At 46.3% G+C, this 14,856-nt stretch overlaps 1 protein-coding gene across 8 annotated transcripts in view; it reads right to left on the reverse strand.

Moving 5' to 3' along the window:
* The window catches only part of FARS2 (phenylalanyl-tRNA synthetase 2, mitochondrial), a 509,124-nt gene that overhangs the window by 484,887 nt on the left and 9,381 nt on the right, over positions 1-14,856 (reverse strand). For all 8 annotated transcript variants that reach the window (XM_060308104.1, XM_060308099.2, XM_060308101.2 and 5 more), the window contains exon 2: positions 7,618-7,703. The gene's annotated coding sequence lies outside the window, so the exon portion shown is untranslated. The remainder of the gene's footprint in view (positions 1-7,617; positions 7,704-14,856) is intronic.

A 14,856-nucleotide genomic window follows, 5' to 3' on the forward strand; every position in this document is an offset into this window, starting at 1 on the left:
TTCCACACACCGTTCAAGTCCCAGGGTGGACACCACACGGCGCCAAGGAAGTGGTGGGCTGATGATTCTCGTGCTCTGACGTTCACCACGAGTGCTTTCTGACTAGTAAAGCCCTGAGCTTCAGAATGTCAATGACCACTGTGTCTGTCCTCTTGCAGGGGACAGGGGGCGCTGGAGGGGAAGCAGCACAGCCCATGCAGGGCTTCTGCTGTCAGATTCCAAAGTTAATGCTCCCTGGAGGACCATAAACCTCTCCTCTGCGCATATGGACCATAATGAGAGTTTTATAAGAATCACAATTGTGGCAAAAACACACTCAAATCATGTACCACAACTAACACTGAACATTCTTCCCCTGAAATGAAAAAACGTTTATATTCAAACTCGGAGATACTGTGCAGCTGTAATTTGGTAGGGAACTGGGTCTTGATCCTGCACTACCGCTTGGCTCTCAGACAAATCTCTAGGCTTTTACTGCTCTGGACCCCAGTCTGACTGTTGCATCGAGGTCACAATCTCCAAATACATTTCTATGCCGCCATAAGGGAGAAAAAAAATGTGCACATATAGCAAAGAACACTCCAAATATACATCGGTTGAGGGCATGGGGGCATGGAAGTAGCAAAACAAGCACCCCAAGTTCCCCACACACAGCGTAGTGTAAAGGACAGTGGGCCAGGAGCCAGAAGGTCCAGGTCTGAGCTCCCAGCTGCCATCCACTCTCTGAGGGACCGTGGGGAAGACACTCAGCCTTAAGGGCTCAGCTTCTCTGTCTGTCGAACAAGGAGGTCCCGACAGGTGACTTGGGAAGTGTACATATATATATAAATCAAAGGTCTTTTCCAGCATTACCTTTCCTAAATTTCTCAGCTCAAATTTCCTCTTCCTTTACCCCTGGGGGCATCTGCTGCAGGTTCTACACGTGGGACCCGTCACCTGACCACAGGGCTTCAGTACAACTCCTGGAACCATGAAGACAGAGTATAAATTTCCCTCATTCATTCATCATTCTATTAGCAAGCACAAAACCATCACTTACATCCTAATATACAAAACCATGTGCTAGATACTTTAGGGGACGGATATAAAAATGAACAACTTCAAAAGGTCCAGTCTCTACCTAAAGGCATTTAATGTTTACAATCCAAAGGGAAATATAAAGAATTGAAGAAAATTGCAATGACAAAGATCTAGAACAAACTGCTAATTAATCACAGTACCTTTCCCACGAAGCCTAGATGGGACCTCAAAATCCTTCTCAACACAGCATTCCACTCAGCATCCTAAAGACTGTAGTTAGCAGGTGAGGTTAATTTTGCTGCCAGGTTAGGCTCGCTCCTGAGCACGTGCCCGGGCACTTCCAATGCCCTCCTCCCGCCTGTCCCCCTAACCTCCTCGACTTTCACCTTCACCTCCAAACCGTTAGATACTCCAGAAAAGCCGGGGGCCCCTCAGACCCTCGTCACAGTGGCTGAAAGCCCTTGCTAATTCACCTTTGCCAACTTTTTAAAAATTTCAAATTGCAGGGAAACAGGAAATATATATACTTGCTTGACTCCATGTCTACCACACTGCTATATTAAACTCTGAACCCATGACTTATACTGGCATTGACATCTAGTATATTCCTACTAAGAGGAACAATGCACAGTGTCACTGAGGCTTAAATCAGTGCACATACGAAGCAGCAAGTTTTACAAACACACACACCTCCTCCTGTCCTGCTGTGAGAGGCTGCATCCCTAATCCTAGCTGGCCATCTGGGAAACAAATGACTTTGTGATGGCATTGTAAATTGGTTCTACTCCTCTGGAAAGCAATCTGGCAATACGCTTTAGAAGCCATAAAACTGTTCATACTCTTTGACCTCGTAATACCACTAGGGACTCTATCACAAGAAACTAATTCAAAATATGGAAATAGCTACATGCACAAAGATATACCTTGTGGTGTTATTAATAACTGTGAAAAGCTGGGAGCAAGATACTCATCAACAACAGAGTTAATTACTTAATGGTATAGAATCACAACAGAGAATGCAACCATTAAAACGGTAATGATGAAGATCATGCAGCAGTAAGGGGAAATGCAGATGCAAGACAACATATACAACGATGTAAAAATCATTGAAGAAAAAACTGATAATATTAAAAACTGATAATCATTGTTTTAGGACAGTGAAGGGGGTGTTTTCTCCTGTTCTGTTTCCTAGCTTTTTGTGATACAGCACTGATGCTTCTACCATTTAAAGAGAATCTTTGGAAATATGAACGCAGGCCTTGACCGTGAGGATGAAGAGGCAAAGGACCACATCAGAAAGCCCAGCCGCTACCTTCCACAGCGGGGAGGGGACAGGGCCCTCCACAGCCTGGGGGCCGGGGGCATGTGCACAGAGCAGCTCCACAGAGAGCCAGCGGGCAGTGGTGCGCCTGTCAGTGATTAGGGAAGTATGAGCAGCGCCCATCTGCTAACCCCAGTCAATCCCCTCCATTACCAGCATCCCGAGGCCAAGAATTCCCTGGGGCACACCACACTTGCTGGCAGCTTAGTTATCTGTTTACCAGATAACTAAGTATCTGTTTAGTAACTAAGTAACTAAGTTTACCAGTTATCTGTTCACCAGGTCACACGGGGCTGTTCGATAATTTATTTAAAGCAAGTAAGCTCAGATTTTCACGTCTGGAGCAACGAGGAATGTCTGCGCCAAGAAACGCCATCATCATAAAGATCGGGGGAGAGAGCAGGAACCACCTGTCGCCTGTGGTGAAACAGAGGAAGCGGCAGCACTGATGCTGCCACTTGGGGGTCAAAGAAACGGGCGCCCGGGCGAGGGCAGGGCTGCCTCTCCAGGGCTGACATGGGGATGGAGGACGCAGGTCAGGAAGAGCGGTCCAGCCTAACAAACATTCATCCAGATGAACACTGATCTCAGCTTGGGGCCACTTAACCCCATCTGCAGGTTCACCCTGTGTCCAGCCGGGGACCAGCCCCGCGCAGGGAGATTTAGGCGCTCCAGCCTGCCTGGACTGCCAGCACTGAGGGGTCTCGCAGGTTCTCTGCTTCCCTGCTCCAGCGTTCCTGCCCTCACCCCTGTGGCCGAGGGCCTCTTTATACTGCAGGGTCAGTGACCAAGCTCTGGTCTCTCCGTGTCTCAATTTCTGCTCCGAGTCCCTGCCAGGGAGGGAGCGGAGCAAAGAAGTCTCAGAAACAGATTTTGCAATTAGACAAAACTGACATAAATTCAAATTATGTTACCCTCCTCCCTGCTGACATTGGGAAAATTTCTTAATCTCTCTAAACGCAGTTTCTTTTTCTACAAAATGTGCACCTACGCCCTCACATCACTGTCAGGATTAAGCGAAGTGAGGACCCCAGCATGTGACGCCACGTAACGCTCGTCAGTCCACGTGCCCTCACGCTCCTCAGCCACCGGCGCCCCGCCTGCCTCTGCACCCCCTCTAATCCTGCCCGCTAACAAGGCCTGCACAGCCCCACCCTGCCGCTCAGCCTCCTATGCTGACCACACACCTGGACTCCACTTGCCTTCTGGAAGCGCCCGCCACCGAAACCCAGACGCTGTCCTCTCTGCACCACGATCTGACGCCAGCGTGGGCGCTTGAGGCCGCACCGCCTGGGCTCACAGCCCTGCCGTTCACTTGTTAGGAAATGTGACTTGGGTCAAGCTATGGAAGCTCTCCATGCCTCAATCGCCCCATCTGTGAAACAGAGACAATGGCAGTGCCTACCTCATACGCCTGTGAGGTGGATCCCTGTGTCTGCAGGGGTCTGGGAGCCATGTCCAGCACACGGCAAGCAGGCACTTTTTACATCTTTGACTCCCTGTGAGAGTGCTTCGTCCAGATCACTTGGTTAGTTGCCTGTGCTAGCCCATGTCATCAGATGAGCAAGCATCCCCGCTAGCCTCTGACACCAAGGGAGATGAAGCAGGCTCTTAGAGTGAAGCCTTTCTGGTGCCAGTGTGGTCCACAGGCCAGCATCAGCATCACGTGGGAGATCATTCGAAATGCAGCCTCTCAGCCACCCCCAGCCCGACGCAAATGGAATCTGCATATTAACACATTTTGAATGCACAAGTCCTCTGTCACCTGGGGTTCCTGTTATAACACAGATGGGGGGCGGGGGACCTGAAACTCTGCCATCGTAGGACCCTGCTTGGAGCACCAGGTATGAAAAGACAACACCGAACTCCAAAGAGGAATTGCACCAGGATGTGAGACAACGACTGCCTTGGCACCTGCAGGTGGAAAATGAGGGAGACGGGCGTGACCGATGACTTGGAAGAGTCCATAGCTAAGAAGTCAAATGGCGCGGGGAGCTCCCTGGTAAGTCCTTAGAGGGTAGGGACCATGTCTTACTCATCCTGGTTTTCTCAACAGAGAATGCCTGGCACAGGGGAGGCAAGTCACTGTAACCATCTATCTCCGTCTCAATAAAACCAGAATAGCACTTGCTAGCTTTACAAAAACACAGCTGTTTTATAGCTGTATTAGCAGCCCCTCCCCACCCTACTCTAATATTTGCCTCTACATTTCCTATATGAAGATGACACAACCTATCATTAATCAAAGGGAACCATTTCTAAACTTTTTCTCTCAGAAATGATGCTGGCTTTGAAAACCCACGAGGCGGGGGGTGAAGGTGGGGTGGGGGTAGGAGGAGGGGCCGGCAGAACATCCTACACAAAACAGGGGCTACATTTTTAAAGAGCATTTGCTGGTACCTTGCTGACTCTTTCATTTTAAACATCCAGCATGTTGAAAACTAAGTGAAGGCAGAAGAGGGAGTGCCCCGTTGCTATAACCCTTGACCTTTTCTTAGTGACACACAAAACTAATCAGCCCCTGGAGGTCAACAACCAGGGACTAGTTAGAGGGAAGGAGACAGGGAAAGCAAACAAGAGTAGAGATTAGAAAAATCACACCAACTGACCCAAGAGTCCCTTGAAGTCCCTCCTTCCTGGGGAGCACAGCCCTCATTTTCCAAGACAGCAGCAATGACCAGATGCCCTTGCTTTTGATCTCAGCAATCTGTCCCCTTGTCCAACAGGGCCCTCGCCCTACTGCCCACCTCCACACACACCTGTCACCAAGTTAACTGACTAAGGGGAGAAATCCACACAAATGGGAGAAGAAAGCTATCTTCCCAATCCAATGCCCACAGCTAGCATGAAATTACCTAAATGTGAAAGCACGCCAATCCCAAATGTGCCTCTCTTTGAAAAAACAAAGGAAGATCACTGGCAGATGTCTCCAAGAGAATCTCCTTTACGTCACTCTGAATCAGCAGCTACGTATGAACACAGAGTAACATTTTTACACGCTTATACTACATAGACCTACATGTACACACACACAGGTGTACGTTTCTCTGCTCTGCCTGTATCTGAAGCGGCTCTGGGGTGGGTAAGGCAGCCCTCGTCCTCAGCTCCTGGCGTAAGCCAGCCATCTTCTGCCCTTGGGTGAGGTCTCTAAGCAACTCCATGGATCATACACACCCTTTCTGCTTCAACTACCGATGGAGCGCTCACAGAAAAACAGAATACAAAACAACGACAAAGTTTCAAAATTTTACATCTGAACATTCCTTTTTAAAATGAAATCAAAGCAGGGAGAACACCTGTTTCCCCAAACCTCATCTCTAAACTTTCACGAACTTTCAACCAAATAATCTTAAAGCCACAGTCACACAGGGAGGATGATGCCAGCCCTGTCACTGACTTTTTAAAGAAACTCCGAGGGCCCAGGAGGAGCTGAGGCAAAGCATCCCTCTGAACCGGGGAGCCCTCGGAGGGCCTACGTGGTGTAGCCAAACACGCAGCCACGTTTCCCAAAGTAATGCCACGTTGAGTGTTACAATGCACAGGGGCGGTGAGGCTCTGGACGAGAAGACTTCGGGAACTACAGAAGCGTCAGCTTGAACCCATCACAGTCTTCAGTTTACAGAATGAAACTGCCCTCGGAACGCAGAGTGACTGGGAGCCGGCAGTGAAATCTAGGCGAGCGGATCCCTGTCCTTCCTCCAAGTTCCTGAACTCAAGTCTCCGCAGAGTAAGCGAGACCCGTCCCCTACAGACACCAGCGCTAAGTCGCGTGCATAGAGAGACATACTCCATAAGGACGAGAAAATCATCTTCCAACACAAATAATCAAAACAGAAGACAGTCCCTGTGTGTGTGAGGAATATTTTCCAGCAATCCCTGCTAATAAGGACACCCTGAGAAAAGGCATTTCTGTATCTTTTGTGATGAGAAAAATCTTAATTACAGCCCAAAGAACAAGGTACTCAAGAGGAATTAGACCAATGATCCCATACCTGGACCATACATTTAGAATCACCTGTGAAGCTTTTTAAAAATCCCAGTGGCCAAGGCACACACCAGGCCGGTGACATGGGAATCTCTGGAGGTGGGCTGCAGTGCACAGCCAAAGCTGGGAACCACAGAATTAGGGATTATTCTAAAGATACCGTCCAGAGCAGAGTCAATCTGAGCATGACTGTGGGCCCTTGATACGCTGGGACCTTTGTCTAAATCTCACACCCAGCTATGACAGTGGATGGTACAAGCCACTCACCCTCTACCTTAGGAGGGGCTCGGGGCCATGCACACACAGCCCTCCCCTTAAAATGCAGCACAGACAAGGTCGCCCATCCAGAGGGCCTGCCGGGATGAGCAGGGTCCAGGAGACCCTCGGTCTGTATCTGCAGGGGGCACCTCCCTGGCAGCAATGTGAGGGGCTCCGGAGACGGGCTGGGACATGAGCTGACACACGGGCCCAGCTGAGCCAGTGTCCCCCGGGGAGCACGCTCTTTGCAGGATGCCGCAAAGTCCCTCATGACCCCTCTGTGAGGGAGGATGCAAACCCTCTTAGCAAAATACACACGAGGATTAAAGAAATGGGCACATTTTCTTGCTGTTGCTCCTCTATTGATAAAGATGGAAAATTCACTTTATCTGAATCTTTTTTAAACGTCCTCAGTGTTTACCATTGATACTCTCCAGGTTCCCCCCATTTAAGCTCGGCTTAGATAGTTTTGTTTGGTTTTATTTGAAAGCAAACTTCTGGCAGAGGTACGTAGAGCAGAGATATATACAAAACTCCAGCAGAATCAATTCGTATTTATTCAGAGCATTTAAAAGCAAAATTTGACCAAAGAACTCAAATAAAAAGAAAATCAAACATATTGCATACATCTTGAAAGATATTTTAAATAACAGAACATTTTAAAGCATAAATGTAGAAAGGCAGGGGAAAGACATACAGAGATATTCAACATGTAATATCTTCCTACAGAATGTGGATTTTTTTTAAGTGCACTTTTGTCCAAAAAGAAAAAAAGGAAAAAGAAACACCAAGCCCTGAATCTAATATGCTTACCAACATGAACTGTGGAGGCAGGTGGCCCGGGCCTGAACCCACACGCAGGGCCCTGGACCACGTCTCCGAGCCTCTGTGCCTCCTCTTATCTTTACATCAGAGGCTCTGGAGTCGGACTGCTGGGCTCAGATTCGGGTCTGCACATGAGCTGTGTGAGTGCATGTAACCTCCCCGCCCCTCTCTCCCTCCTCTGTGACAGTGAAACAAGAACAGGACCTACCTCCAATCTGCAGAAACTGGAACCTCGTGCACAGCTGACGGGAATGCAAAACGGTGCAGCTGCTGTAGAAAACAGTCTGGCAGTTCCTAAAAATATTTAACATAGAATTACCATAAGATCCAGCGATTCCACTTCTGGGACTCTGCCCCAAAGAGCTGTGAGTAGATACTGGAACAGATATTTGCACACCCATGTTCACAGCAGCATATTCACAATAGCCAAAAGGTGGAAGCAGCCCAAGTGTCCACCAACAGAACAACGGATAAAATGTAGTACATACAGACAATGAAACATTATTCAGCCTTAAAAAGGAAGGAAATTCCGACACAGGCTTCAACATGGATGAACCTTGAAGATAACTATACCAAGTGAAATAAGCCAGTTATATAAAGACAAAATATTCTATGACTTCACGTATATGAGGTACTTAGAGCAGTCAAACTCATAGAAACCGAAAGAATGATGGTTACCAGGGGCTGCGGGGAGGCGGATGGGGAAGTAATGTTTAATGGGTACAGAGTTTCAGTTTGGGAAAATGAAAAAGTTCTGAGATGGAGGCAGGTAATGGTTTACCCAACAATGTGAATGTACTTAATGCCAGTGAACTGTATACTTAAAAAGGTTCAGATAGTAATTTTTATGTTTTGTATATTTTACCACAATAAAAGAATAAAAGTAAATAAGAAAACCTAGTCCCTATACCTCCTAGAGTTGCTGTAAGGATTGGATATGTGTGAAGTGTTTAGAGTACCTGGCAGGGAAGCCCTCCGTAAACACTAGCTACAGCTACTCTCTTATTGTCCTACCTTCGGAGCTCCCTCCAGGCCCCACTACCATGTTCTGCAGAAACAGATGCTCACTGACTAGATTTTGATCCCCCTCCTGGAGCTGTACAGCTTCTGCAATGAGACAGTTCCAGCCCTGGGCTTCCTTCCAGCATAAATGCTCTATTATTGGGACAAAACTTCCACTGCAATCAGATAAAGATGAAGAGACCACCTGGTTCCTGCAGAGTCTTCACACATAGAACTGAGAAGACCACAACTAAAAAAAAAAAAAACTGATTTTATCATCTATTTCCTAAATGGTTTGTTAATAATCTTGCCTCAAAGATAGGTTCATAGGCTAATGCTATCATATAAGTCTGACAGTGGGGAAGAAAGGAAAAACGTTCCCCTACTATTCATAAATATTCTTTCACCTTTTATCACAATCGAGACTATTTTCCTTCTTTGCTTCATCATTTAAAAGTCCTTCTATTATGAAAATTTCCAAACATATACAAAAGCAGAGACCCGACTAGCCCTCATGTACCCAGCTTAAGAGCCAACTTCAACCTCTCTGACACTACCTACAACTCGACATTCTCGCCACCAAAAAACTAGAATAAAAACACCAGCGCAGGGCTTCCCTGGTGGCGCAGTGGTTGAGAGTCCGCCTGCCGATGCAGGGGACATGGGTTCGTGCCCCGGTCCGGGAAGGTCCCACGTGCCGCGGAGCGGCTGGGCCCGTGAGCCACGGCCGCTGAGCCTGCGCGTCTGGAGCCTGTGCTCCGCAACGGGAGAGGCCACAGCAGTGAGAGGCCCGCGTACCGCAAAAAAAAAAAAAAAAACCAGGGCAGCTACATTGAAGCAATGTTCTTTTCTAACAATCATCATCATCATCATCATCATCACCATCACTATTTTACTTTTAGAAGTTCTTTTTGGATATCTTCTCACCTGCTCTCCTTTTTTTCTTTGAAACTACAAATAATTTCCATACCTACTATGCCAAGGTTATTGTGAGGATGTAATACACACGAAAATGCAGAGCTTGGTGTCTGATGTGTATGAAGTTCCGGAGAAATCTTAGTTCTCTACGGACCACCACCCCACCCTTCTCTCCAAGACAACAGATACCAACCACCGCCACCCCTCTCACACACACGCTTCTCCATTAAAGAATGTCCTTGCTTGTCCCTCACTCCTCCCTTCCCTTCCCAAACACTGGTCCTTGCTTCCCTCCTGTCCCCTCGGCCTGCTTCGAAGCCAGGGATCCCAAACACAAATGCCTGACCACAAATCCAATCACCTAGAAGACCCCAAATATAAAGACAAGTACAGAAACTGGATAAACTGAACTGATCAATATATTTAACATTTAGGGTACCAGCCACTAAACTAAAAATTAAAAACATACCCAATCTAGTGCCTGTATATTATTTAACAGAAAAACCAGGCTAGACACTCATGGTAAAAACAGCACAAACTGGAATTCCTATGCAGGTCGTGTGTATGTGTGTGTATTTATATTTTAAACATTAAACCCTTTTTTGATGATCCAAGAAATTTTATCTGCTGATGAGATTCATTTCCTTGCAGTACTTTTCGCCAGTGGCAAACCTGCCACATCTAATTTGTTTTAAAAGGAATTCTAATCACCCAATCAATCATACTCTCGACCTTCAGCCTTCACAGTCACTTCGCTGTGGTCAAAATTGGCTCTAAAAACTCATGTTGTAACAGTTCTGTTGTCCTCAAGCTCCAAAACGCCAATGACAGGAATATAATATGACCAAACCCTCTGGTAGAAGAAAAAACAGTATCTGAAGTTTCTAATTCGTCTTCTACCAAGATTCTTTAAATAAAAGTGAATGTCTAAGATATTATTAAGGAATAACTTTTCCTCTACTGGGGTTTAAAGACTTATAAATCATCCAAGTGTCTATGCAGTGACTCTGGTCTCTTCATTACAAAAATCACACGTCTCACTTTTGCTTTTAAATAACTTTTCTTATTGCAGAGATATAAGGACCAAGTAATAACCCTTCCAACGCTCCGACCTCCCCTCCTGGCACACGTCCAATCTCAAGCGCGCTGGCATACATCGTTCTGGCTTGGAAAGGCGTCCGCATTTGCTGCCTGCCCTTCCTGTCCCCATCCTCCCTCCTGGCTACCTGGCTTCTCGGGGCCTGGCACACAGCAGGTACTCAATACATGATGCTGCCGGGATCATTAAGAAAACTTCAGGGGTAATAGAGACAGAAGCTGCCACATCAAGTAGAGAAGCTGACTCGGGGTGGGGAGAAGAATGCGGTTATTTTAGACACACTGTTTGAGGGGCGGGCGGGACATGCAGATGGACACATTCAGTGATGTCCACCTCGGCGATGATGTCACACGGGGATGAAGCAGGTCAAGGAGGGAGGCCCTCTGCGGAAAGACTCCATCCGTGAGCAGAGAGCTCAGCTCTGAGCATCACCGAAGCTAAGGAAGAACCGCGTTTCAAGGTGGCTGAAAACACTGGTTGGGGTGTGAAACGCCACAGCTAAACTGAAGAGGATTAAAGACCGTAAATGAGGGGATGGGTGACTTAATCACTAGAAAGTTCTCCAACTTTGAGAAGCTGTTTCAGTGATGAATAAGATACATACTTATAACTATCTGCAAGAATCCCAAATAAAATGTAGGCAAACAGAAACCACTAAGGGAACACTATACCAAGGCCATGGCGGGGGGGGGGGGGGTGGCCACCATGCACAGCACAAGGATAAATCAAGGCAGGAGATCCAGTCCTCTAATTGACCCCATGATCAAAGGAGAAAAAGCAAATGATCAGCCCCCAGATGCTTGACAAAACAGAACATTCACTCTTCATTAAGACAAACTCTTAATAAGATAGGAATAGATGACTATTGCCTGAATATGATCACAATATATCCACCAAAACTCCAGAATCATGATTTGAGAAACCACTATAGGCATTCCATGAAAGTCCAACTTCTGAATAGAGAAATGGGAATCAGCGAGTGACAGAAGGCTCCCCCAGATGGAATTAGAAATGCCTCTGGAAGGTATGAAAAGATGTTCAATCTCAAAGAAATGCCAATTAAAATGACAATTAGGTTTTAAAATATCTACAGATTGGGGAAGATCATGTTCTTTGATATCACAGTATTATGAGGGTCTAAGAAACAGGCATTGCCGGTAAAACTTCCATGGAGGCAGTTTGACGATATGTAGCAACGTTTAAAATACATTTCATTCGGCAATCCCACCTGGAGTGAATTAAATTTATAGATATACTTTTTTCTTTTTTTTTTTCCTGCGGTACGTGGGCCTCCCACGGTTGCGACCTCTCCCGCTGTGGCCTCTCCCATTGCGGAGCACAGGCTCCGGACGCGCAGGCTCAGCGGCCATGGCTCACGGGCCCAGCCGCTCCGCGGCATGTGGGATCCTCCCGGACCGGGGCACGAACCCGCGTCCCCTGCATCGGCAGGCGGACTCTCAACCACTGCGCCACCAGGGAAGCCCTAGATATACTTCTTATATGTGTGCAAAATGATGCATGAACAAGGGTATTCACTGAACAATTTGTAAGAGCCAAAGACAGGAAATACATTTCCATTAATCGGGGACTAGCTAAGTAAATTAAGAATAAGGCAGCACTACATGTATTGACATAGGATATCTCCAAGATATATTGTTAAATGATAAAAAAGAGGTGTTGATTGGCTGTGCATGGTAGCTACCATTTTTCAACAGGAATATAAATGTAGTTTACGCATATACACACGTATATAAGGAAGTGCAGACACGGTAGGAGCTGAGAGACAGAGACAGTTGAGAGGCTACTATTCATTACATGCTTTTATACCTTTCGATTTTATACGATGAGCATTACAACCTAGTGACTTGAGATCACTCTTGGCTTCCCCTTTCCTTCGTTCCCTCCATCCAGCCAATCGGTAGGGCCTGTGAATTCTGTCTTTACAACATCGCTGCCACTTCAGCCCTCCTTTCCACTCTCACCACAAGTGACATAATTTAGAGACCCTCAGTACCTTCCTCCAGGATAATTAAACAGCCTTTAACACCTTCCACTTCAAACAGTTGCCTCCTCTGATTCACCTTACGTGCAATGCCGGATTTACCTTCTAAAGCACACACTTATTAAGCTTCCGAAGGCCCGAATTCTGCTCGGCCTATCCAAGTGCCCCGCAGACCCCAATTCCCAGGGACCACACCCCACACTTGGGCTGAACAGAACTGCTGCCAGGGACTAGAACTACAGCTGTTTCCTCTCACCCTGAGCCCCAGCGCCCGGCGGTCTCCTCCCTCAGGAATGCTCCACGTGCACCGGCTGAGATGGGCTGTGGCCCCCAGCACCCACCGTGAAGGCCTTGCCCTCAGGACACTGCCCCTGACGTGCATCCGGGACATGACTACAGAACTGCACGTCTCTCTCAGGGGGGCCCCGACACGCCCACCTGCTTCCTTCTAAGCACCCACACCAGTGGTCAGTCTTCCCCTTGCAGCTGCCCCTCTGCTTCGTTCCTCGGGCTTCTGAGAACAGTGATGTACCCACAGCAATAAATAAAGAGCAAGTCATCTGGTGAGGGTAAGGCTTCCCTTCAGATTCCCCGGATTCCAATTGCTCATTAAAGGGCTAAAAAACCATCCTGAATCTGTAAGTTTAGATGTGCCCAGTGGTCACTATGATATTATACTAAGGTAGGAGGTACTAAAAATGCTAAGTAACTGTTTCTGATTCTTTTTGCCTTTCTCAATGGACACTGGTAAAAAGTTTGGAATCCCAAAGCACATAACACATATGCAAGAAAGTCCATCTTACCTGTCACTTAAAAGTCATTTTCTAGAGTTACTGTTTTTTTAAATGAGAGAAATGATCTTTCTCAGGGTGAGCATGTAAGGTTAGTGATGGCTGGGAGCAGGGACTAAATTGGGTGATTTTGGGTCCTTGACAAGAGGCGTCTACCACTTCCCAAGGTAAGGCAAATTATGCATTAGTTAGGTCAAGGTCATTTTAAAAGAGGCGATTCCTGTAGACACATAGGTGTCAGTAGTCCATATTAGTTTGGACAATAAGCATGGAAAAGAATTTTAAAATTCATCATTGGGGACAATTTGGGAAGATGAAAAAGTTCCAGAGAATGGATGGTGGTGATGGATACACACAATGTGAATGCATTAATGCCACAGAACTGCACACTTTAAAATGGTTTATGGTAAATCTTATTTTATATATATATGTGTGTTTATATATATGTATTTAATGCAACTTTTTAAAATCCACCATGAAGCATGAATTTAAACATTTCATTTTTAATACAGTAAAAGATACGACTAGCAGTTCTTTTTCTTTCTCATTTCAAGACCCGCGACAATATGGAGAAAACATCAGCAGTTGAAATCTGACGGCGGCTCTAATAATGCGGTAATTATTCAAGTTTATCCTGATAATTCTTTTTATAATCCTACCTTCACTTGAAAAGCTCTTGGCCTTCAAGGTGAGGTCCATGCCATGCAGACAGAAGGCCACGGCTGCATAAGTACCAGCTGACTGAGGTTAGCCACAGAAGGCAGAAAGAAGGTTGAACTCAAACACCTCCAGGCCCTTGTTCCTGGATGAGTCCTCCCACAAACTACAGCCCAGGAGGGCTCTAGCCTATTGATACAATGCAATCAAAATAATTAAAATTAAAAAATAAAGAATGGAAGGAAAATGCAATGATAATCCGAAATCACAGAAGGTCACTGAGGACATAAGAGCTTCTGCTTCTCAAGGAGACCATAAAACACACCTATTACGCATCATAAAATGAGCTGAATGCAGGTCACTGCTTTTAGAAGGCCTTTTCAGCTGCAGAAATTACCTATGTTTAATGGGTTAGTATTCAGTGGTAATATTTTTCAATGCCAGAAGCTAATAAAATCACATCCTCTGGATCTGTGGTGTCTAATATAGTAGCAGCTAATCACAGGTGGCTATTTAAATTTAAATTAATTAAATAGATAAAAATCCAGCTCCTCGGTTGCACTAGCCACGTTTCCAGTGCTCAAGAGCCTCACGTGGGTGGTGGCTGCCACACTGGACAAAACAGGTAGAAACACTTCAGTCATCCCCGAAGGTCTACTGGACAGAGCTGCTCTAGGGTACTAAGTGTCTTTTCCTGAAGCCATCACAGCATTTCTGTTCGTTCACTCAACAAATGTTTGCTGAGCTCCTACTATGTAACAGGCACAGGGCTGGTTGTCGAGCATGGCAGTGAGTAAAACTAAGAATTTAAGTAGGAGATAAAGAGAAACCTCCAATATACGAATGGAGCCCTGATTTTTAGATAAAGATGAGCAGCCAGGGAAGGGCTGTCTGAGAAAGTAACGTTTAAGTCAACATTAGAAAGATAAGCCATTCAAAGAGACAAAATTTCCAAACAGAGGGACGGAAGCACCCATG

Source organism: Globicephala melas, chromosome 11 (assembly GCF_963455315.2).
Source record: "Globicephala melas chromosome 11, mGloMel1.2, whole genome shotgun sequence".
Taxonomy (NCBI): domain Eukaryota; kingdom Metazoa; phylum Chordata; class Mammalia; order Artiodactyla; family Delphinidae; genus Globicephala; species Globicephala melas.